Source organism: Palaemon carinicauda, chromosome 15, assembly GCF_036898095.1.
Source record: "Palaemon carinicauda isolate YSFRI2023 chromosome 15, ASM3689809v2, whole genome shotgun sequence".
NCBI lineage: Eukaryota > Metazoa > Arthropoda > Malacostraca > Decapoda > Palaemonidae > Palaemon > Palaemon carinicauda.
Window position 1 is genome coordinate 134,446,110 of NC_090739.1, and position 26,040 is coordinate 134,472,149.

The 26,040-nt window shown below is 46.8% G+C and overlaps 1 protein-coding gene and 1 long non-coding RNA gene across 2 annotated transcripts in view; both read left to right on the forward strand.

Annotated features, from left to right (window-relative positions):
- Positions 1-26,040, forward strand: part of LOC137654763 (probable oligoribonuclease) — a 160,426-nt gene that overhangs the window by 18,024 nt on the left and 116,362 nt on the right. The gene's annotated exons all lie outside the window — the stretch shown is intronic.
- Positions 3,618-26,040, forward strand: part of LOC137654399 (uncharacterized) — a 56,373-nt gene continuing 33,950 nt past the window's right edge. Inside the window, exon 1 of the long non-coding RNA XR_011046631.1 lies at positions 3,618-3,693. This is a non-coding gene — a long non-coding RNA (uncharacterized lncRNA). The remainder of the gene's footprint in view (positions 3,694-26,040) is intronic.

Genomic DNA, 26,040 nt, shown 5'->3' on the forward strand with positions numbered 1-26,040 from the left:
AGAACAATGGTTTGATTTTGGAGTGTCCTTCTCCTAGAAGAGCTGCTAACCATAGCTAATGAGTCTCTTCTACACTTACCAAGAGGAAAGTGGCCGAACAATTACAGTGCAGAAATCCCTTGGGTGAAGGGGAATTGTTTGGTAATCTCAGAGTCGTCAGGTGTATGAGGACAGAGGAGAATATGTAAAGAATAGGCCAGACTATTCGGTGTATGTGTAGGGAAAGGGAAAATGAACCGTAACCAGAGGGAAGGATCCAATGTAGTACTGCCTGGCCTGTCAAAAGATGCCATAACTCTAGTGGTAGTATTTCAATGGGTGGCTGGTGCCTTTGCCAACCTACTACCTACTTGACTGTCACTTACACCCTCAAAAAACAGATGGGACATACAGGCAAGCAGGGTATTGAGCAGTGAGCACGCACATGGTGTGACTACCAATCACCTAATGAAGATGGACCTAGTTCCCGATTGTGTGAACGCAACGGAACATACCGTGTTTGTACTAGCAATGATAATACTCTAGGGTGGTCAGGTCTTCTCAATCTATTTTGCATGAGTGGAAACTTCTTGATGCATAAACAACCCACACAGGAAAAGAAGGGTTATCAGGTGATCAAGTTCCCTATTGCGCAATCATGTAGGAATGTCTTGCCTGACCTGAAAGTCATAAGAACACTGAAGATCCTATTCATAATCGAAGCACGAAGAAATATCTCGTTGCTCATGTGACCAGGGAGACCAACTACTGGTCTCCGATCATGGGCATACTTGGGTATGTCCCCCTGGCTCATGAGAGCAGTCCTTGGTAGTCTTTTCTTCCCGTCCCCCAGTCACATGGTTTGGCAACACTCAGAAAGAAAAGGTGACAGATGATCTTGGCTTTCGTGTGCATCACCAGTGAGTGGGCCAGGTTCACAAAGGGAACAATAACGCAGAGACGAGAATCATATTCTTTTGCAACCGCCCGTCTCTCTCTCTCTCTCTGGTAAGAGAAGAGAGATCGATCAAGTGTCCAAGAAGAGTGGGGAAAAAGGGCTTACCTCTTCATCCCGAACTATAGTGCGTGTATCGGTTTGATACAAGACTGAGCACCTCTAGCAGGAGTGTAAACCCCTGTATCGCATACAAAGAAACCTTCCTAGCCTGGGTTTGTTCTCAGTATCGCACTAACTTCATGGCCTCATTCAAGATCTTCATGCAAGTAAAAGCATCCTAAGAATCTAAAGAATATGAGGCAGAGGAGAAGGAAGAACTATAAGTGGAGGGAGAGTGAACATGCTTCTTCTTGCTAGCCATTTTTGGGGTCAAGGTATTGGAAACCCAATGACCAAAATTCCTGAGGAGCAGCAGAAACATCAGTAGGTGCCACACCCCTCACCACCTCCTCTGTTAAAGCAGGCATGGAGAGAATACTGTAGGACCAGTCTCAGAATTCGTGGGAAGTATATGGTTTTACTTTACTACTTATGAATTGCATATTTTATGGACACTTTTGAGTAATAACTCCATTTTTAATTTAGTATATATTTTGAATATATATCATATGTATGCTGGCACCACACTTGTTTGGGAGCCTTTGTATATCAGTGGCAATTTCCTACCGCATGGATTAAAAATAGACATCAACTAACCTAAACTTTCCCCCTCAACCTAACCTACAAGCTGTGTCCTTACCTAACGGGGGGGGGGGGGGGGGGCTAACGTTCCCCTGTGACCCCGTTACACTGCCGTATTCTAAGTTAGACATAATACATACACCCCATAATTCTAGTTATTTTTTTAATTTTAACTTATTTCCAATTTTACGAATTGTTTTAAATTATGAAAAAGTTATAGAGGAATACAAATACCAAAAAAAAAAAAAAAAAAAATAAGAGTATAAGTGGTAACCTAACCTAAAATGCCATGTCATTTCACCTCCCTAACCTGGCCCTTAATTTGGGGTTCAAATATCAAAGAAATATTTTGTTTACAAATTACATTATTAAAATCGATAATAGAGAACAGGATATTGTAAATAAATAAAAAAAAAAACCGTAAACAGTAATCTTACCTCCAAATCTATCCACACTAATCGCTCACTTAGCCTGGGTACTTTTACCGGAACTTCTTGATCCCCTGACATTTTACCGTATGAAAATGACCGGAGATTTGGAAAAATACAAGTGGTTGAAGTGGCACGTAAATTTGGAGTACGACTTGAGGCACGAGAAACTACGAAGGTGATTAAACGCGAGGATTTCAGCATTACAATTTACAAATATTTCGTACGTTCACGTTGTCAGATGACGTCAGCGGGAGTGTTGTCTTTATAACGGCGCCTCTTTCCTACTGTTGTCTATTCATTTTAAGTCATTTCTTTGAGTTTCTTTTCAATTTTCTTAGACTTTTGGTATTATAATTTTCTTTTTCTTATTTTTAATTGATATTTTACAATTTTTTCGTCTTTTCCTCTTCATATCACTATTGTAACTGCATAAAGTTTTTTTTATAATTTACTTTACGGGATTATTATTATTATTATTATTATTATTATTATTATTATTATTATTATTATTATTATTATTATTATTATTATTATTATTATTATTAAGATCTTTCAAGAAGACGAAAACTTAATTTTCTATTATGGATTTGGCAATTAAAACTGACAATTTATAACTCACCAAATGTTTAAATAGTGTACATTACAGTTAAATTCCCACGCAACTAAGATTGTGTGTGTGTATGTGTGTGTAAGAAAGTCAATGTTAATTTTCCTATTATCCTACTTTAACTAGCAAAAGCGAGCAGTGGAAATTGACAATTAAACAATCGATTATCAATATAGGGTCCAAGAACCGATATATTGGGAGCCTCAATCCCCGACAAAGTAAGATTAATTAAAAGTCTAATACAGTAGGTCTTAGGAGTATTTGGTAGAATTAATACGGAATTTATACTTTTAACCGTGGTAAAATTAAAGTCTAAAGGTTTAGCGTTGGTGAAGAATACTTCATGATTCTAAATGAAGTATGGCAAAATGAAACTAAAGATTATAAGCATTATTGAAGAATTAATACTTAATAATATTCTAAATAAAATTTGGCAAAATTAAAGTACTATAAACTAAACGTTGATGAAGAATAATTCATAATATTCTAAATGATGTCTCCTAGTATATTCCCCGCTGTTAACTTCCCATATATAAATAGATTCATAATTCCAATCGATTTAACTTCATTCGCTGGAGGCGGGAATGTCCAAAAAAAAAAAAAACCGTTAGAGCAAACGCTTTGAGGTGTAAATAATCCATGATTTTATTTATTTTGGTTATAATATAATCACTTAATGAATCCAAAATAAATGTAAAGTAATAATATTTAATTTGAAATCTTAGTTTATTTCAGGTCGATTTGAGTCATTCAGTGAAAATAATACTTTGATGCTCGTTCGTTTACAGATGTCACGGAAACCTAACTAAATAATCTATAATTTTATTAATTTACTATATTATATTATAATCACGTAATAATTTTTGATAAATATTGTGTATTAATATTTAGTTTGAACCTTCAATTTATTTTCAGGTTGATTTTATTCATATTCAGTTAAAATAACACTTGAATCATTTGTTTTGTTTACACAGCGGACGAACGAATCCCAACTATTCGTTGCGATAGTAAAGTCTTTACGTTTTTCTTTGTATTAGGTGTGTATTTGACTATTATAAGTTCAGGTGTATTTATTTTATTCAACAGAGGTATGGTGGTGAATATTTATGGTATTTTATATGGTTACGTTAATTTAATTAATGATTTGGCCAATGGAGAATAAGGAAAATGTCAGTCGTCTAAGGTTTGTGGGCGGATTGGCGGAAACTCTGACCTATCGTAAATGGGTGCAATAGAATCTGTGGTTTTCTATCAAGGTAATGTATCCTATATATGGGTAGTATATTAAAAGATTAATAGATTGCCGGTAGACTTCACGAGACTATTATATTATTGGTAATTTTACGTTGTCTGTTTATTTTGTCCCACCTTATAGGAAGAGTTTAACCCCTATGCGACCCTCATATTTAAAAGCATGTACAGTATTCATAAATACATACATATACCAAAGGCACTTCCCCCAATTTTGGGGGGTAGCCGACATCAACAAGAAAAAAAAAAAAAAAGGGGACCTCTACTCTCTACGTTCCTCCAGCCTAACCAGGGACTCAGCCGAGTTCAGCTGGTACTGCTAGGGTGCCACAGCCCAACCTCCCACATTTCCACCACAGATGAAGCTTCATACTGCTGAGTCCCCTACTGCTGCTACCTCCGCGGTCATCTAAGGCACCGGAGGAAGCAGCAGGGCCTACCGGAACTGCGTCACAATCGCTCGCCATTCATTCCTATTTCTAGCACGCTCTCTTGCCTCTCTCACATCTATCCTCCTATCACCCAGAGCTTTCTTCACACCATCCATCCACCCAAACCTTGGCCTTCCTCTTGTACTTCTCCCATCAACTCTTGCATTCATCACCTTCTTTAGCAGACAGCCATTTTTCCATTCTCTCAACATGGCCAAACCACCTCAACACATTCATATCCACTCTAGCCGCTAACTCATAAGATTATATGTTTGGAGTTTTCCAAAGGGAATTATCACCATAGATGCATTTTCTGATGTAACCTAAATTGGAAATTAGAGTTTTCAATATTAATCTTACCCGATAATCATGTAGCTGTCAACTCCGTTGCCCGACAGAATTCTACGGACGGGATACGCCAGCGATCGCTATACAAGAGGGGGGTGTACTCACCAGCGCCATCTGTGGCCAGGTACTGCAGTACTTCTTGTCAACACCACCTCAATTTTTCCTCTCGTGCCACCGGCAAGACCTACATGGATACGCTGTTGATTTTGGAGTCTTTGTTCACGGTTTTGGTGAAGTATTGCTCTGAAATTTTAGCCTTCGCTATACAGGAAGCTTTTCCCTTAGCTTAGATAGCTTTTGGATTGATTTTGATTAATGGTATAACGATCTTTGCTTTAATTTGGAAACCCCCCCTGACTGTTCTCTAATTCAAGATGTCCGACCATTCTCAAGCTCCTAGACAAAGACGATGTAGTGTTAGGACTTGTAATAGGCGTCTTCCGAAGGCCTCGGTTGATCCTCACACCGTTTGTTCCGACTGTAGGGGAAAATCCTGTCAGTTGGAAGATCGATGTGAGGAATGTGCCGGGCTTTCGGAATTCGATTTTAATGAATTCCTCAAGTATACGGCTAAGTTAGAGAGGGAGAGAGTTAGGAGGAGTTCTTCTCGCTCTTTGGTTTATTCCTCCCCCCATGATCCCCAACCTTTTCCTTCCCCTGTAGTGGCGACCCCCGAACTTATTATTAGTGCTCAGCCTGATATGTCGGATGTGTTACGTGCCATTCAGGCTTTAGGTGATAAGATGGAGTCGGTAGTGAGTGACCACAAGTTTCTCTTGGCAGATGTCAAGGAACTTAAAGTGAAAAGTGCAGTGGGAAGTGGTAGTGCCAGTGCTGTGCCTAGTGTCAGTGTCAGTGTTGCGCATGAGGATACTTCTGTGCGTGCCAGTCGTCCTCCCAGTCCGGGACCTCTTGCAAGCTCCCAAGCCCAGGGGAGAAGCAATGTCGAAGGGCAAAAGGGTTCGGCAGGCCTTGATCGGCGCACAGTAGTATCCTCAGTGGTTGCGGGCGTATCTTATAGAGATCGTCACTTCCACTCTCAGACGATTGAGCCCTTAATTTCCTCGTCTGCAGAAGAAGTTTCCGGGAGGAAACGCTGGACCCAGGTCTCAACCTCTTAAGCGTAAGGTCCAGACCGCACGAGTCCAACAGCCCAGGTGTAGCCACTGGGCTAGTTCGGACTCGCCGCAGTCATCTGATGGCTGCACGCCACCTAAGAGAGGTAAAGCGATGCCTCAACAGACCTCAACTTCTGTTGATCCTAAGTTGGCTATGCTGCAGACTATGCAGTCGCAGCTTGCGGTGTTGATGCAGGAGTTTCAGGCAGAGAAGGTTAACACACCTCCTCCTGCGAGCGCTCCTCCACCTCTGCGCAGTCCACCCTGCCAGACGTATGATGTTGAGGTTCCTCAAGCTACCTCCATGCGTGAGCTGCCGCATTGGGAGTTGCCAGATACCAGCGCTGTGCAGCAACCTCCACTTTCCTTGAGGCAGGAGCCTCTTGCTATGCGGCAACCTCCTCAACACTTGAGGCAGGAGCCTTATGCTTTGCAGCAACCTCCTCTACCCTTGAGGCAGGAGCCTCATGCGTTGCGACAACCTCCTCCATCCTCGAGGCAACAACCTCTTGCGTTGCGGCAACCTCCACCATCCTTGAGGCAGCAACCTCAACTCTTGCGGCAGCCACCTCCACTCTTGAGGCAAGAACCTCAACTCTTGAGGCGAGAACCTCAACTCTCGAGGCAAGCACCTCATGCGCAGCCACCTCCTCAACCCTTAAGGCAGGAACCTCATGCTATGAGGCAGCCACCTCAACGCATGCAGCAACCGCATTCTTCGCAGCATGAGCCTCTTCCCATTCAACATGAACCGCAGACTATGCAGCATGAGCCTCATGCCTTACAGCATTCGCTTCTCACCACGCTTGCGCCTCAGACTCCCGCAGAACCTCCTTCAGCTCAGCCTCATGACTTTGTCATTACCAGCCCTCATCCTCTTCAGCAGAGACTTGATGATGAATCCGCAAGTGCGCATGCACCCGTTCTTCAGGATTCAGCCATTCAGCATACCGCTTTATCGTTACCTCTCGCTTCTCAACCCTCAGGTGATGAGGTTTCTGAGGATGAAGCTGCTCACCTGGATGATCCTTCTTCTGATGTGGAGGAACCCAAGTCGTTGCCACCCTCCATTGACTTTCGCAAGGTCCTGACTCTGTTCAGAGAGTTATACCCTGAACACTTTGTTTCTGCTACCCCTCATTCTCCTCCATCCGAGTTTTCTCTAGGCATGCAACCTATTAAGTCTGCCTACACTAAGCTTGTCTTCACGAGATCATCAAAGAGAGCTTTGAGAATTTTAGGGGATTGGTTGCAGTCCAAGCAGCAACTGGGAAGGACGTCTTTTATGTTTCCTCCTCCTAAGCTGACTTCTAAGTCGGGCGTCTGGTATGCCACGGGAGAGGAACCAGGCTTGGGGATCCCTGCCTCTGCCCAGGCTGACTTCTCAAGTTTGGTTGACTCTCCCCGAAGGTCGGCTATGAGACGCTCTAAGGTCTGCTGGACCTTTTCTGATCTGGACCACTTCTTGAAGGGAGTCTTTCGCGCCTTTGAAATTTTTAATTTCCTCGACTGGTGCCTGGGGGCCTTGAGCAAGAAGACTGCCCCTTCTGACAAAGACTCGGCCATGCTGATCATGTCCTGTATGGACAAAGCAATTCGCGATGGTTCTGGCGAACTTGCTTCTATGTTTGTATCGGGAGTCCTCAAGAAAAGGGAACAACTTTGCTCCTTCCTTTCTACTGGTATCACCTCTTGCCAAAGGTCACAGTTACTTTTTGCTCCACTCTCTAAGTTCCTGTTTCCTGAGGATCTAATCAAAGAGATGTCTGCGGCTCTTATACAGAAGGATACGCATGACCTCGTAGCCTCTTCAGCACGTAAGGCTGAGGTTGTACCTTCAGTTCCGAGAACTTACCGCACCCCAGTGGCTGATACACCTGCTACCAGATTTATTCCGCCCTTTCGTGGCAGAGCCCCCAGCCGAGGAAGTACCCGCCCAGACGGTCACAGGGGCAGGTCCAAGAAAGGTGCCAAGTCCACGAAAAGCAAGCATTGACTCTCCTCCTCTCCAGACAGCTGTAGGAGCCAGACTCAAGACCTTCTGGCAAGCCTGGGAAAGAAGAGGTGCAGACGCCCAGTCTGTCAAGTGGCTAAGGGAGGGTTACAGGATTCCGTTCTGCCGCAATCCCCCTCTGACCACTTCTCCCATCAACCTCTCTCCCAACTACAAGGAAAAGGACAAGAGGCTAGCGTTACATCAAGAGGTGTCGCTCCTGTTACAGAAAGAGGCAGTGGTGATAGTCCGGGATCATCATTCCCCGGGCTTTTACAACCGTCTCTTCCTGGTGGCCAAGAAGACAGGAGGTTGGAGACCGGTGCTGGACGTCAGTGCGCTCAATGCTTATGTCACCAAGCAAAAGTTCACTATGGAGACGACGAAGTCGGTCCTAGCAGCGGTCAGGCAGGAGGACTGGATGGTCTCGTTGGATCTGAAAGACGCCTACTTTCACGTTCCCATCCATCCAGACTCCCAACCTTTTCTGAGATTCGTCTTTGGAGAGGTTGTGTACCAATTCCAAGCCCTGTGTTTTGGCCTAAGCACGGCACCTCTGGTGTTTACGTGACTGATGAGGAATATTGCGAAATTCCTTCACTTGGCGGACATCAGAGCCTCCCTTTATTTAGACGACTGGCTTTTAAGAGCCCCCACAAGTCGTCGCTGTCTGGAGAGTCTCAGATGGACTTTGGACTTGACCAAGGAACTGGGTCTATTGGTCAATTTAGAGAAGTCCCAGCTTATTCCTTCCCAAACCATCGTTTACCTGGGAATGGAGATTCAGAGTCAAGCTTTTCGGGCTTTTCCGTCGGCCCCAAGAATCAACCAAGCCCTAGAGTGCATCCTGAGCATGCTGAAGAAGAACAGATGCTCGGTGAGACAGTGGATGAGTCTAACAGGGACCCTGTCATCGTTAGCCCTGTTCACCGAGTTAGGGAGACTCCACCTCCGCCCCCTTCAGTACCATCTAGCAGCTCACTGGGACAAGGATATGACGCTCGAGGCGGTCTCTATTCCTGTTACCAAAGAGATGAAGACTACTCTAATGTGGTGGAAGAGCAACATCCTTCTCAAGGAGGGTCTCTCTTTAGCTGTTCAGACCCCCGATCTTCATCTCTACTCGGACGCATCAGACTCGGGCTGGGGCGCGACCTTGGACGGACAGGAATGCTCGGGAACATGGAACAAGGAACAGGAAACGCTTCACATCAATTGCAAGGAGTTGTTGGCAGTACATCTGGCCTTAATGAACTTCAAGTCCCTCCTGCTAAACAAGGTGGTGGAGGTGAACTCCGACAACACCACAGCCTTGGCGTACATCTCCAAGCAGGGAGGGACTCATTCGAGGAAGCTGTGCGAGATAGCAAGGGACCTCCTCATTTGGTCAAGAAGTCGAAACCTCACGCTGGTAACGAGATTCATTCAGGGCAATATGAATGTCTCGGCAGATCGCCTCAGCAGGAAGGGTCAAGTCATCCCCACAGAATGGACCCTTCACAAGAACGTGTGCAACAGGCTTTGGGCCTTGTGGGGTCAGCCAACGATAGATCTGTTCGCTACTTCGATGACCAAGAGGCTCCCATTGTACTGTTGCCCGATCCCAGACCCGGCAGCAGTTCACGTGGATGCTTTTCTGCTGGATTGGTCCCACCTCGATCTGTATGCATTCCCGCCGTTCAAGATCATCAACAGAGTTATTCAGAAGTTCGTCTCTCACGAAGGGACACGGCTGACGTTGGTTGCTCCCCTTTGGCCTGCAAGAGAATGGTTCACAGAGGTACTGCAATGGCTGGTCGACGTCCCCAGGACTCTCCCTCTAAGAGTGGACCTTCTACGTCAACCTCACGTAAAGAAGGTACACCCAAGCCTCCACGCTCTTCGTCTGACTGCCTTCAGACTATCGAAAGACTCTCTAGAGCTAGAGGCTTTTCGAAGGAGGCAGCCAGAGCGATTGCCAGAGCAAGGAGGATATCCACTCGCAGAGTCTATCAATCCAAGTGGGAAGTCTTCCGAAGCTGGTGCAGAGCCAATGCAGTTTCCTCTACCAGTACCTCTGTAACCCAAGTTGCTGACTTCCTGTTACATCTTAGGAATGTTAGATCTCTTTCGGCTCCTACGATCAAAGGGTACAGAAGTATGTTGGCAGCAGTTTTCCGCCACAGAGGCTTGGATCTTTCTTCCAACAAAGATCTACAGGACATCCTTAGGTCTTTCGAGACCTCTAAAGAACGTCGCTTGTCCACTCCAGGCTGGAATCTAGACGTAGTCTTAAGGTTCCTTATGTCACCTAGATTTGAACCTCTCCAGTCAGCCTCTTTCAAAGACCTTACTCTCAAAACTCTTTTCCTCGTCTGCCTTGCAACAGCCAAAAGAGTTAGTGAGGTTCACGCCTTCAGCAGGAACGTAGGATTCACATCTGAAACAGCTACATGTTCCTTACAGCTCGGTTTTTTAGCAAAAAATGAAATTCCTTCACGTCCTTGGCCTAGATCGTTCGAAATTCCTAGCCTTTCCAACATGGTGGGTAACGAACTAGAGAGAGTTCTTTGTCCTGTCAGAGCTCTAAAGTACTATCTTAAAAGATCAAAGCCTATACGAGGGCAATCAGAGGCCTTATGGTGTGCCATTAAGAAACCTTCGATGCCTATGTCCAGGAACGCAGTTTCGTATTACATAAGGCTTCTGATTAGAGAAGCTCATTCTCACATGAAGGATGAAGACCTTGCTTTGCTGAAGGTAAGGACACACGAAGTGAGAGCTGTGGCTACTTCAATGGCCTTCAAACAGAACCGTTCTCTGCAGAGTATTATGGATGCAACCTATTGGAGGAGCAAGTCAGTGTTTGCATCATTCTATCTCAAAGATGTCCAGTCTCTTTACGAGAACTGCTACACCCTGGGACCATTCGTAGCAGCGAGTGCAGTAGTAGGTGAGGGCTCAGCCACTACATTCCCTTAATCCCATAACCTTTTTTAACCTTTCTCTTGAATGCTTTTATTGTTGTTTTTGGGTTGTTACGGTAGGCTAAGAAGCCTTCCGCATCCTTGTTGATTTGGCGGGTGGTCAATTCTTTCTTGAGAAGCGCCTAGGTTAAAGGTTGTGTTGAGGTCCTTTAGTATGGGTTGCAGCCCTTTATACTTCAGCACCTTAGAGTTGTTCAGCCTCCTAAGAGGACCGCTGCGCTCAGTAAGGAAGACGTACTTATTAAAGGCAGAGTAATGGTTCAAGTCGACTTCCTTACCAGGTAATTATAATTTCATTTGTTATTTTGAATAACTGATAATATGAAATACGGGATACTTAGCTTCTTGATTAACATGTACACTGGTTTTCACCCACCCCCCTGGGTGTGAATCAGCTACATGATTATCGGGTAAGATTAATATTGAAAAATGTTATTTTCATTAGTAAAATAAATTTTTGAATATACTTACCCGATAATCATGATTTAATTGACCCACCCTTCCTCCCCATAGAGAACCAGTGGACCGAGGAAAAATTGAGGTGGTGTTGACAAGAAGTACTGCAGTACCTGGCCACAGATGGCGCTGGTGAGTACACCCCCCTCTTGTATAGCGATCGCTGGCGTATCCCGTCCGTAGAATTCTGTCGGGCAACGGAGTTGACAGCTACATGATTATCGGGTAAGTATATTCAAAAATTTATTTTACTAATGAAAATAACATTTTATTCTCAACTGCTCTCATAGTAGTTATTATATATTTTGTATCGACATTACGATAATTTCAATAACTTTTCTTAGTAGCATTTTGCACCAATAAATGCTAAGGAATACTAAATAAATTAATTCTAGTAACCTTCCCTCTACATTCTTGTTACTGAAGTGCTATATTTGCTGTGTGCGTACGAGGTTTTTCCTCTGCTGTGGCTTGCTTTGCTCATAAATAAACATCATTTGATTGGACCTCTTTTCTGACAAGTAGTGTATAGATGTGCAGCGCTCGTTTCCTACTCGTCACTATTGAAATATCGTTAAATGTTTATTGTAGCACAATATTTGTAATGAAGAAAATAAGTATTCCTGTTATTGGCCTATTCAGGAATCTTGACCAAAGAGATTCATAGGTTGCTAAGCTACAACCTTAGTTGGAAAAGCAGGGTGCTATAAGTCCAGGGGCTCCAAGTATTTGTGGCCAGAAAACAATCAGTATTGCAAGAAATTTGATCCTTGTTGAATAACTACTGTATAATATAAAGACTTATTATTTGGAACCACTAATCAAAGCTTAATATTCTTGATGATTCCAAAGTTTTAAAACATTTGGAGCGGTTGTAGGAGGTTGGGTCACACTTCAATACTGAAGTAAAAACATCCTGATTTCACTTAACCTAACCAGATTTTTCTTTACTGCAGTACAATATTCATAGTAAAATTTATACCAACATAATTAAATAGATCCCCACTAAAATTAATTGGAACTCATAATCTATACATGATGGATATTAATAACCAAGATAGTTAAAACTCAAAACCTATGGTTTTCCACCAGTTATCACCAGAATTGTTCAAAACAATAAAAATACACTGTGTACACCTGTTGTTTATATCTCTGAATGAAAGAGGTAAAATTTTATATTAATATAATAACCTAAACAAACTAGATATCTGAAAGATATTAAGGTTTTCAAGAAGAAACTATAGACTCTTGTTTTCTAAGTATGGAGTTGACAAACACAAGATGTGGTGTGTGATATGCCTAATATCCAAGAATGTATACAATAAATTGATGTTGTAGGTCCTGTAAGGCACAGGGTTCCCCTGTGTGATAGGACCAAAAAGCAGCCCTTGAATTGAAGTACAGTTTGTTCCGTAACTGGAATACAAACCACGCTATTTATTAGGGGTATTACTTTCGGCGTAGCTGAAATGACGAGCCATTAATGTTTAGCGAGGGTTAACTACCCACACTGCTCGTTAGCACACCTGTGATTTAGCTCACATTTACTTTTGGCTCGGATGGTGAACGGACGTTGCTGTTTTCATCCTTCGCCTTTATTGGACTGCCATTAATCTGTTTTTTGCTTTTTCTTTTTCTATGTGTTTGTGTGTTGACTTCTGCAAACATGCGCACCTGCCCTGGACTCAACGGCCGGCCCTGCGGAACTTTTATGATGGTAGTGGAGACTGACCCCCATACCCTTTTTCTCGCCTGCAGAGGTCAACGGTGTGATTGTGACAATCAGTGTAGGGAGTGGTCTGCCTCCCAGTGGGAGAAGGTTGGGTGACGGCGGAAGAAGTCTAACCAGGATATTTCCCCTTCGAAGGCTACTTCGAAGGGGGAAAAACCCAAGGCCTCTTTTTCCATCTCCCGACCCTCCTCCGAAGTTCCTACTCGTTCGGTCTCTTCTGAGAGACCGTCAAGTAGTAGCGTAGACCCATTTAATATCGGCCAACCCCGGTCATCGAGAGATAGTGTTGCTTCTCCCTAACGAAGCGCCCCCCCTGTTACAGGTTTGGTCGTCCTTGTGGCTCTTGGGCCCACCCTACAAGGACGCATTGCTGCAAATCATCTGCGTGGGTGCTAGTGTGCAGCAGTCATCATCGCCGTTGGAGGTAGATCCTCTGGCCCTTGTCGACGTTGTGGTGTCAGAGGTGTCGCCTATGGTCTCGTCCGACTGCTTTACTCCTCCAGACTCTCCAGTGGTTGCTGCCGACTTAGTTTCCCCCGTTCCTGATCATCCTTCAAGGGGGAAACTAAGTCCAACGTCTGTCTCTCCTGCGAGTGTTTCTCCCCCTCGTGGGAGTTCACTCATAGATACACCTCTTTGGAGGACTGCTGCGGCGCACGGTCAGCTTGCTGATCCAACGGCCCCTAGAGAGCGTCTTTGTCGTATAGCTCACCCTCCACTTCGCCTTAGAGGTCTACCTTCACCATCGGTGAAAAGGCGCCTCTTCGGCTCTTCTGCTTCGTCGTCGCAGCCGTCACCTGCAGAGGAGCATCCGCTGCAGTCCTCCTTTGGCCCTCGACCTTCGACCGTGCCTGGACCTGCTATTACTCCTCCGACTTCGGTCCTGGACATCTTTGCAGATCGTTCGCAACCTCCATCGATGGATGCTCGCCCCTCCAAAGGGCACATCCCAGTTCCTGACCTACCTGCCAGCCAAACTGCCGTCCTTCCATCGCCGTTCCTGATCCCGGTAAAGCCTCTTGAGGCCCTACCGAAGTGCGCAGCTGCGCACCATCGGCCTTCAGCGCACCAACCTCCTGCAGTGCATGGGTGCTCCCCAGCAGCCCGTCAACACCAGCCTGGTCATCAGTGCCCTACAATGCTTCGGCGCGCTCCTTCACCTGCTCGCCCTCACCCCGCCAACGATCTCAGGCTCAACCAAGCGCACTGAAACTGCGCACACTCGTGCAACTTCGGTCTCCTACTCGCCAACCTAAACGGCAGCTGCAACCTGCGCCCACGCGCCAGCACTTTCGTGCTCGCCAACACTCCTGTGCATCAGTGCTCTCCTGCGCATCAGCATTCCTGCACACCAGTGCTCTCCTGCGCGCCAGCGCTCTCCCGCGCGCCAGCACTCACTTGCACGTCATCGACCTCCTGCGCGCCAGCATATTTCTGTGCGTCAGCGCTCTCCTATGCGCCATCATTCGCCTACATATGCGCCATTACTCACCCGCGTATACGCGCCAGATCTCGCCTACATGCGTCAGCACTCTCCCGCACGCGCTTGCTAGCTCTCTCCTACGCGCCAGCGCTCTCCTGCTCGCCAGATCTCTCCCACGCGCACCCGACACTTGCACGGCCCAACACTCGTCAGCGCGCCACCACTTGTTCGCGCATGCAAGCCAGCTCTTGCCTGCGAGCGCGCCCACGCATCGGCGCTTGCACAGGAACTGGACCCGGCCAGGTCACCATCACCTTACTCCCCTCCCCGCAAACGCCTTTTAGTGCGCCCATAAGGAAAAGGGAACAGGCTTCTGCAGAGGGTTTCAGGATCCTGAAACTACCTTCTTCTAAGGTGGACCCACCTAGTTTGGTAACTCCTCGTAGGGAACTTTCGGTCCCTTTCTCTTCAGGAGATCTGTCTGACAGAGCTTTGGCACAGGCCTTAAATCCGGCCCTGTCTGGCCACTCGTCAGAGCAGCCTATAGCTCCGGACTCTCGACACGGAACCATGGCTTCTTCCACCCTACTGAAGAGGAAAAGAAGATTTTAAATATAAAACTTACCCGCTGGTTATATAAAAGAGCTGAAGTCCCCTGACGCCGGGCAGAAAATTCAAATCTCGCGCTATCGAAGATACGCCAGGTGTACCAACCGCACCCTAGCGGTAGAACAGGTGGAACCACACACCATCTCCTGTTCTTCTCTCTGCCGCCATAGCTGTGACATATAGAAGTTTGCTCTCGTGTTTTACTCTCTTGGGAAGTTGTTTGGTGATGTACAACGTTCTTTTTTGAGTTTAAGCTATAGTTGATTATTTTCCCTTGTTTCTTATCTTGAAATCTTTTTGTTTGAGATTTTCTTTATTGATATTTCCCTTACTTTTTGCTCGTCGGTCTCTCACGTTAACATTCAAAATGGCCGACTCCTCCCTTGCTCAGCGTAGGTGTGTTAGTGAAGGTTGTTGTACTCGACTTCCTAAAGGATCTATTGATCCTCATACTATTTGTGTGAAATGTAGGGGTAAATTTTGTTCATTAGATGATAGGTGTAATGAGTGTCTTTCCTTAACTGATGATGATTGTGTTGCTTTCGATCGTTATGTTAGGAGACTAGAGAGAGATGGAGTTAGGCGTAGTTCTTCCCGATCTGTGGATAGAGCCTTACCTAATGTACCTGTTCCTAATCCTATTCCTTCCCCTGTGGTGGTAGATCAGGAACCTACTATGAAAGACATGTTTACTGCTATTTTGACTCTTGGTGAGAAAGTTGAGTCCTTAGCAGCCGATAGAAATACAATTTTTTCCGAGTTAAAGGTATTGAAAAACCGTGATCCTGTCGGAACTGTTGAAAGTGTTTCAGTGTCTGATGTTGGTGTACCGAAAAGCCGTGACTCTCTCGGTGTTGTGACAAGTGTTGCTAATGTGTTTAGTGTTGCAGAGGGTGCGTCTGCACGATCTTGTCGTTCACCTAGCCTAAGACTTCTTTCGAGCTCTCGAACCCATGGGAGAAGTAATGTCGAACGGCTTAAGGGAACGAGAAGCGTCATCAATCGTGCAGACGTCCCCTCGAACGTTCTAGTTGCCGTAGCTCAGGTCGTTCACCCTCATCGTAGGAAAGGTGAGGTTCATGCGTTATCCCCGTCTTCCGATGAATGGTCGGGGAGTGAGATCTGGCGTCGCGCGTCAAAACCGCTTAAACGGACGCATGATGTTTCACAGCGTCGGGAATCGCCTGTGCGGCCAGGATGTAGTTCGTGGGGTTCACCGGAACGTTTCCGTTCTCCCAGCGCTTGCACTCCGGCTAAACGTTCAGATCACCGTGTTCGTGTGGATATGATTCCTTCCAATTCGGACCTTGTTACTATTCATGCACCCCCTCTTCCTTCGGATTGGCTTTCTTCCCCCGAAATGCGTGGTGACGTTGGTGCGAATATTCCTTTAAGGAGTTCTGTTGATCCGAAATGGTCTGCGCTTGTGTCTATGAAGGAACAACTCTTGTCGTTGATGGATTCTTATCAACCAGGTGTTGGCGTTATGTCTGGGCGTTCGATGTCAGACCAGTTATCGCACAGGCGTTCGATGGTCTCTGGTCTTGACGAGTTATCGCTTAGGCGGTCTCCCAGTCATAGTGTTCAACGCCAGGTTGATTTTGATGAGTCGCGTCAGAGAGTTTTGGTTGACCAGTTTTCGCATTCTGGTCGCGGGGAAGAACATCGGCGTCGACAAGTGGACGAGACGCGTCAACGATTTGAAGTAGTGGATCGTCCGCGTCAACAACTTTTGGACGCTTCGCGTCAAAACATTGATTCGCAGCGTCAACATCCTGACTTCTTTGATCGTTCGCGTCAACAGTCTTCGGACTTTACGCGGCCTCTCGGCAATCTTCGACAGTTACCTTCTGATTTCAAGCGTTCTTCTGTTCAACAGCAGTCGGATTCGAAGCGGTCTAGGCAGTTGTTGGTTGAAGAAGATCGTCTACCCGTCCGTGTTTCGCATCAATCTACTTCTACTTCTCCCCATCAGGTAGACGCAGATGTTGGCCTTGACAGGCAGTCCCATCCAGACTTTGTTCCTTCGGTTCAGGCTGCAGCTGTTGCTGCACTGCCAGAATACGAGCCTGAGGAAAAGTCGGATGAGGATGATCCTATTGAGGAAGTCTCTGAGAATGAGGAGGAGAAGCATTATCAGCATGCTGTGGATCTTCGCAAGTTTATGCTTATTCTGACTGGAATTTTCCCGGATCAATTTACCCCTGTGGCCCCTCGTTCTTCGCCTTCTGAATTCATCTTAGGTAAAGCTACCAAGGTTCCAGTTTATACCAAGATGGTTCTTTCTCGATCCTCTAAACAGGCCTTGAAATTAATGGGTTCTTGGTTGGACTCCAAGAAATCTTTTGGCAAGACGGCCTTTGCCTTTCCTCCCGCTAGGTTAGCCTCTAAATCTAGTGTGTGGTACGAGACTGGTGAAGTGTTGGGCTTGAGTCTTCCTTCGTCTGCCCTAGAGGATTTTTCAAGTTTGGTAGATGCTTCTCGTCGTCTTGCCTTAAGGAAAACGAAGATTTGGTGGTCCATTCCAGAGTTCGACCATTTGCTTAAAGGTCTGTTCAGGGCCTTTGAAGTTTTTAATTTCTTGGACTGGGCTCTGGGGGCTTTGAGTAAGAGGGTCTCTGATATGGCGGAAACGGACACTAGTGGTTTGGTTCATTTGATGTCCTGCTTGGACAAAGGTGTGAGGGATGGATCCAACGAGCTTGCTGCCTTGTTTACAGCTGGAATTCTCAAGAAAAGGGCCACGATGTGCTCTTTTCTCTCTGCAGGAGTGTCTCCCTACCAGAAAACGGGCCTTCTTTTCGCACCTTTGTCTAATACCTTATTTCCGCAGGAATTGGTAGGCGAGGTGGCTACTGCCCTCACGCAGAAGGCCACACATGACTTGGTTACTCATTCGACTAGGAAAGTTTTGCCACAGTCATTCTCCTCTCGTAAACCTAAGGAATCCTCTTCTGGGTTTCGACCTCAGTCCTTTCGTGGGAAGTCCTCTGGAAGAGGCTCTTTTAAACCAGAAGGAAGGAAGCCTAGAGGCAGAGGGGGCAAGTCTGACTGCCCTTTCCTTCAGACAGCAGTGGGTGCCTGGTTGACTCGCTTCTGGGAGGCTTGGGAGAGGAATGGAGCGGACCCCTGGTCCGTCCAAGTGTTAAAGGAGGGCTACAAGATCCCCTTCCTGGCCAATCCTCCTTTAGTCACAGATCCAGTGGATCTTTCGCCCAAATACAGAGAGGGTCCCAAGAAGCAAGCCATGCTTCTGCAGACGTCTCTTTTATTAGAGAAGCAAGCAATAGAGGAAGTGCAGGATGTTACGTCTCCGGGGTTTTACAACCGCCTTTTTCTAGTACCCAAGAGTTCCGGGGGTGGAGACCGGTTCTGGACGTAAGTGTGCTAAATGGTTACGTCCAAAACTCGACGTTCACTATGGAGACTCAGAAAACAGTTCTGGCAGCTGTGAGGAAGGACGATTGGATGGTCTCTTTAGATCTTCAAGATGCCTATTTCCACCTTCCTATTCATCCCAGCTGCAGACGTTATCTGAGGTTCATGGACGGAAACAAGGTCTTCCAGTTCAGGGCTCTTTGTTTCGAACTCTGCACGGCTCCTCTATTGTTTACCAAGATCATGCTGAACGTGGCAAGCATGCTGCATTCGAGGGGAATCAGGGCCTCTCTGTATCTGGACGATTGGCTGATAAGAGCCTCCTCAGCCGATTGTTGTTTGAAGGACCTCAAGATGACTTTGGATCTCTCCAGAGAACTGGGCCTCCTAGTGAGCTCGGAAAAATCACAACTGACTCCATCCCAGGAGATTCTTTATTTGGGGATGGAGATTCACAGTCGGAGTTTTCGGGCTTTTCCGTCGTCGGTGAGAATCCAGGCCGCCCTCCTAAAAGTCCAAACGTTCCTGAAGAGAGATCTTTGCTCCGTCAGAGATTGGATGAGCCTTCTGGGTACTCTCTCGTCATTAGAGAAGTTCGTGACCCTGGGGAGGTTGCACTTGCGTCCTCTTCAGTTTCATCTCAACCGCCATTGGAAGAAAGGGGACAGCCTCGACAGGAATTGCATTCCTATCTCAGCTTCCATCAAGTCTCATCTTCAATGGTGGGACAACGAGCCCAGACTGAAAGAAGGCTTGTCTTTACTTCAGAGGAGCCCAGACCTCGTGTTGTGTACCGACGCCTCCAATTCGGGGTGGGGAGCCATTCTAGAGAAGCAGGAGCTTTCGGGGACTTGGACGGTGGAGCAAACCTCTCTCCACATCAATCAAAAGGAGCTTTTAGCTATTCATCTGGCTCTCATCGGCTTCGAAAAGCAGATCAGGGGCAAAGTGGTCCAAGTCAATGCGGACAGCACGACAGCTCTGGCCTATATTGTGAAGCAAGGCGGGACCCACTCTTGGCCTCTGTACGAGATTGCAAGACTGCTTCTCGTTTGGGCGGAGGAAAGGAAGGTGACTCTTTTGACGCGGTTCATCCAGAGGGTCAACAATGTGAGCGCAGACAGACTCAGCAGGAAAGGTCAGGTTCTCTCTACAGAATGGATTCTGCACCCGGACATCTGCAAGAGTCTGTGGCGGTTATGGGGTCGACCTCTCGTGGATCTCTTTGCCACCGCAAAGACCAAACGGCTGGAGTGTTACTGCTCTCCGGTTCCAGACCCCGAAGCTTTGCACATAGACGCTTTTCTGATGAAGTGGTCACACATGGAGGATTATGCTTTCCCTCTGTTCAAGATCCTTTACATAGTGATTCATAAGTTCATTTCGCACGAGGAGACCAGAATGACACTGATAGCTCCATTCTGGACGTCAAGGAGCTGATTTCCAGAGGTACTGGAATGGATGGTGGATTTTCCGAGAAGCCTTCCCATGAGACCCGATCTTCTCAGACAACCTCACTTGGCCCGAAATCATCAAAACCTCCGAGCTCTATGTCTGACTGCCTTCAGACTATCGAAAAACTCGCTAGAGCTAGAGGATTTTCGAAGTAGGCAGCCAAGGCAATTGCGAGGGCAAGGAGGTCTTCAACCATCAAGGTGTATCAGTCCAAGTGGGAGTTGTTCAGGGAGTGGTGTAGGACTAACGCGATTTCCTCTTCCAGTACCTCGCTTTCCCAAATAGCAGATTTTTTCTTGGACCTTAAAGTTAAGCATAACTTCTCGTCATCTACTATTAAAGGTTACAGGAGTATGTTGGCGACGGTTTTTCGACACAGGAACCTAGACCTTTCTAATAATAAAGATCTACGAGATTTACTTAGGTCTTTTGATACGACCAAGAAGATTCAAACAGCTCCCCTCGCCTGGAATTTGGATGTTGTCCTTAAATTTCTCATGAGTGACAGATTTGAGCTTTTACACTCGGCTTCATTTAAGGACTTAACCTTGAAAACCCTTTTTCTGGTTACCCTCGCCACTGCGAAAAGAGTTAGTGAAGTACACGCTTTAAGCAGGAACATTGGTTTTCGGAATGGGAAAGCCATTTGTTCTTTGCAACTGGGGTTTCTGGCCAAGAATGAAAACCCTTCTCGGCCATGGCCCAAATCCTTCGAGATTTCTAACCTTTCTGATTTGGCTGGCGGTGAATTGGAAAGGGTTCTCTGTCCAGTTAGAGCGCTACGGCTTTATGTGGACAGGACTAAGAATCTGAGAGGTAACTCAGACGCTCTGTGGTGTGCAGTCCGGAAACCCTCGATGCCCATGTCTAAGAATGCCTTGTCTTTTTTCGTTAGATTGTTGATTCGAGAAGCTCATGCTCAGTGTGATGAGTCGGATCAGAGGCTCCTCAAAGTCAAGACACATGAAGTCAGAGCGGTAGCAACTTCAGTGGCCTTTAAACAGAACCGTTCTCTGCAAAGTCTGATGGATACAACATTTTGGAGAAGTAAGTCTGTTTTTGCATCCCATTATTTGAGAAATGTTCAGACTCGCTGTGAGGACTTTTTTACGTTGGGTCCTTTTATAGCGGCAAATGCGATAGTAGGTGAATGATCTACCACTACGTTCCCTTTTTTCCTAATACCCCTTTTCTATCTCTTGGAACTCGTTTGTTATGGTTGTTTGTGGAGATTGGTCGTCAGTCTTCCGCAATCTTTGATTTGGTTAGGTGGTCATTTTGTTCCTTGAGTGCACCCGGAACAAGGGTATTGGTTGAGGTTCTGTCATGTTATAGGTGTTTGTACCGTTTGACAGCTCCTAGAGATTTTCAGCCCGAGTGGATTACTGGATCTCTTAAGGATAGCGGACGAAATGAGGCAGAGTATCATTGCTGTCAGCTTCCTTATCAGGTGAGAACCGCTTAAGTTTATTGTATGTAACCCTTAAGTGAATTTTCTATATGTAGCTGTCTCTGACCCGCCACCAAGGGGTGTCAATCAGCTCTTTTATATAACCAGCGGGTAACTTAGCCGGTGAATATATAATAGCTGACGTCTCCGACGGCTCGACAGAAAAACACAAAAACTCGCGAGCGATCGTCATGAAGGTTGCGGGTGTGCCCACCAGCGCCAACTATCGGCCAGATACCGCATATACATGTAAACAGCTCCAGTTCTTCTCTGTCGGTCTTGTCGACAAGTTGATTCCATTACTCGCTGTTGACCTGGAGTTTTTCGTCATTCTTGGTGAAGTACTTCTTTTTGGTTTTGAGCTTTCGCAGTACAGGTGTTTTTATCTTCAATTTAAACTATTGAACTCTTTTTTGGATAGATTTTATTGTTGATGACTTTGGATTGTTTTTGGATATTTCTTTGACTTTTCAAAATGGCTGACCCTTCTCCAATTCCTAAATTTCGTAAATGTAATGCTAGGGATTGTAACAAACGTCTTCCATAGGCTTCTCTCAACCCACATACCGTGTGTTCTAATTGTCGAGGTAAAACCTGTCAATTAGGAGATCGGTGTGATGAGTGCGTGGTACTTTCGGAATTCGACTGGCTAGAGTTTGATAAGTATTCTCGTAAGCTAGAGAGAGATAGGGTGAGGAGAAGTTCCTCTAGATCATTAGAATTTTCCTCCTCCCATGCCCCTGAACCTAATCCTTCCCCAGTAGTAGTTGTGCCTGAACCTTCTACTAGCACTCATGAACCATCAATGCGGGATATGTTGCGTGCCATTCAAGCGTTGGGCGAGAGAGTTGAATCTTTGGCTACGGACTGTAATCAACTCATGGCGGATGTAAAAGAGTTAAAGTATCAGAGTGCCACATTAGAAAATCGTGGGGATAAAGTGATTAGTGCGCAAAGTGTTATCAGTGTTGCGACCGAGGGTTCGTCTGTTCGTGCTTGTCGTTCGCCTAGTCCGAGACCTCTTGCAAGCTCCCATGCACCAGGGAGAAGTAATGTCGTAGGACTTATGGGGACGAGAGGCTTTAACCAACGAACAGACGTTCCCTCTATGGTTTCGAGCGTGTCTCGTCAAGACCGCCCCTACCATAAGACGAGCGAGGCGGTTTTCTCCTCGTCTTTCGAAGGCTTCTCGCGTAAGAAACCGTGGAGCAAGGTTTCTAGACCCTTAAAGCGGAAGTCAGTCCCTTCAGGACAGGTCCAGCGTCCTGGTTGTAGCCATTGGGACAGCTCCAACCCTGTGCAGTCATCGGAAGACTGCTCGCCGCTTAAACAGAAGCGTAACACAGGCTCCGAGAGTCTTAGTTTAGGCAATGTTTTGCAGTCACAGTCGTTACCATCGTCTCGACCCGCACCCACTCCCGTTGATCCTAAATGGGTTGTACTGCAGGATATGCAGAGTAAGCTTGCCTCTCTTATGGAGGAGTATACTGCTGAGCAGGTTCACGATGATCCTTGCCGTTTAGCTGATCGAGATCCTGGCCGTCAGCCGCCCAAACGAGCCTTTGCTCGTCCTGTTGACGTTGACGTTACAAAGTCACGTCAGTCACGTGACTTAGAGCCTCACTTGATGCAGTCCCGTGTTGACTTTCAGCCGCTTGTGGACGTTCAGCCGCTGCCGCATGCTCGTGTTGACGTTCAGGACGTTCGCCAACCAGCTAAGTTGACTTGTTTTGACGTTGAGTGTCAAGCACCGCAGTCAAGAGTTGTTTTAACTGCTCAATCTAGGCAGTCAAGGCAGTCTCGGGTTGACGTCGAGCGTCCTCACGCTCCTGTTGTTGTTGCTAGTCAGTCCGTTAAGCAGTTACATGACCTAGCGTCCTGGACTGCTACTGATGCTCCTGTGCATGTGGACTCTGCTTGTCAAGCATTGCCACCAAGGCAGGTCTCTCCCTTGCTTGAGACTCATCAGTTGTCGGACGAGGTTCCTTCAGATGAGGACGTTGCTGATCCTCATCCTAATGATAATCTTTTGGACGTTTTGTCGGATGTAGAAGAACCTAAGGCTGTACAACCTTTGATGGATTTTAAGAAAATCATGATGATTTTCAAGGATCTTTTCCCAGATCATTTTGGTGCTGTTGCTCCTCGTTCGCCTCCGTCTGAGTTTGCGCTAGGCTTAGCTGCTACCAAGCCTGCCTTTACTAAGCTAGTGCTTTCTCGCTCTTCTAAGAGGGCTTTACGTCTTCTAGGCGACTGGTTGGATACCAGGAGGAGTTTGGGGAAGACGGCCTTTGCCTTCCCACCTTTTAAGCTAGCTTCTAGATCGAGCGTCTGGTATGACACGGGAGAAGTTCTCGGCTTGGGAGTCCCTGCCTCTTCCCAGGGTGACTTCTCAAGCCTCGTAGACTCTCCCCGTCGCCTGGCCATGAGACGTTCGAAGATTTGTTGGTCCTCCTCGGACCTTGACCATCTACTTAAAGGCGTATACAGGGCCTTTGAAGTTTTCAACTTTCTATATTGGTCTTTAGGAGCATTAAGTAGGAAGATCTCGTCTGCTGACCAAGATGTATCCTTACTTATTATGTCCTGTATGGACAAAGCCATCCGCGATGGCTCCAATGAGCTCGCCTCCACCTTTACGTCGGGAGTCTTGAAGAAGAGAGAAACCCTTTGCTCTTTCCTTTCAGCAGGAGTTACTCCCTGTCAAAGATCGGAACTGCTCTTTGCTCCCTTATCGGCTGCCTTGTTTCCACAACAGCTGATTAAGGACATTGCTGCTTCACTTGTGCAGAAGGACACACTGACCTGATGGCTTCTTCTGCTCGCAAGGGAGCTCCTTCTTCATCCTTTGTTGTGAGACCCAGAATCGAGACTCCTGCATCTAGATTTATCCCGCCCTTTCGTGGCAGAGCTCCCAGCAGGGGAGGCTCTCGTGCCGAGGGAAAGAGAGGTAAGAAGAGAGGAGCCAAGTCCTCTCGTGGCAGAGTCTGACTGCCCACGGCCTCAGACAGCGGTAGGGGCCAGACTGAACAGCTTCTGGCAGGCCTGGGAGAAGAGGGGTGCAGACCCAGAGTCTGTTCTGTTGCTCAAGGAGGGGTACAAAATACCGTTTGTACGCAGACCTCCTCTAGTAACAGTTCCCATAGACCTCTCTCCCAGGTATCGAGAGGAGTCAAAGAGACAAGCCCTACATCACGAGGTGTCTCTGTTGCTAGAGAAGGGAGCGGTGGTGAAAGTCTCGGACCTTCAATCACCTGAGTTTTACAACCGTCTCTTCCTAGTCCCAAAGCATACAGGAGGTTGGAGGCCAGTGCTAGACGTCAGTGCGCTCAACGTTTTTGTTACGAAAACAAAATTTACGATGGAGACCACGAAGTCCGTCTTAGCAGCGGTCAGAGAGGGAGACTGGATGGTCTCTCTCGACCTGCGAGATGCGTACTTCCACATTCCTACACACCCGGATTCCCAACCGTTTCTGAGGTTTGTTTACAGGAATGTGGTGTACCAGTTTCGAGCACTGTGCTTCGGCCTCAGTCCTGCTCCTCTCGTGTTTACGAGGCTCATGAGGAATGTGGCAAAATTCCTTCATCTTTCGGGAATTCGAGCCTCCCTGTACTTGGACGACTGGCTTCTCAGAGCATCGTCCAGTCATCGCTGTCTGCAGGATCTACATGGACGTTGGGTCTGGCCAAGGAGTTGGGACTTTTGGTCAACTTAGAAAAGTCCCAACTGATCCCATCCCTGATGATTCTATATTTGGGGATGGAGATTCGCAGTCTAATTTTTCGGGCTTTTCTGTCTGCCACCCGAATAGAACAAGCCCCGATCAAAGTCCGACTAATGCTGAAAAGAGAACGTTGTTCAGTAAGGAGTTGGATGAGTCTCGTAGGGACTCTGTCATCCCTGGAGCAGTTTGTCTCGCTAGGGAGACTGCACCTTCGGCCTCTCCAGTTCCATTCAGACTCTCACTGGAACAAGGGCAAGACTTTAGAGGCTGTATCAATCCCGGTCTCCGAACCAGTAAAAGCATGCCTGAACTGGTGGGACAGCAACATCAGTCTGAGAGAGGGCCTGTCCCTAGCAGTCAAGAACCCAAACCACGTGTTGTTCTCAGACGCGTCGGATTTGGGTTGGGGTGCGACCCTGGACGGTCGGGAATGCTCGGGTCTTTGGACCTCAGTTCAGAAGAGCATGCACATCAACGGCAAGGAGCTATTAGCAGTCCACTTGGCCTTGATGAATTTTGAGAGCATTCTTCGAAACAAAGTGGTAGAGGTCAATTCAGACAACACCACAGCTTTGGCGTACATCTCCAAGCAAGGAGGCACTCACTCCCACACGCTGTACATGATCGCAAGGGACCTCCTCATATGATCAAAAAATCGAGGCATCTCCCTGTTGACAAGATTCATCCAGGGGGACTTGAACGTCTTGGCAGACTGTCTCAGTCGGAGAGGTCAGGTGATCCCCACGGAATGGACCCTCCACAAGAACGTGTGCAAGAGTCTTTGGGCGACTTGGGATCAACCCACCATAGACCTCTTTGCCACCTCGTTGACCAAAAGGCTCCCAATCTATTGCTCACCAGTCCCAGATCCAGAGGCGATCCACATAGACGCGTTTCTACTAGACTGGTCTCACCTGGACTTGTATGCATTCCCACCATTCAAGATAGTCAACAAGGTACTGCAGAAGTTCGCCTCTCACGAAGGGACAAGGTTGACGTTGGTTGCTCCCCTCTGGCCCGCGAGAGAGTGGTTCACCGAGGTACTTC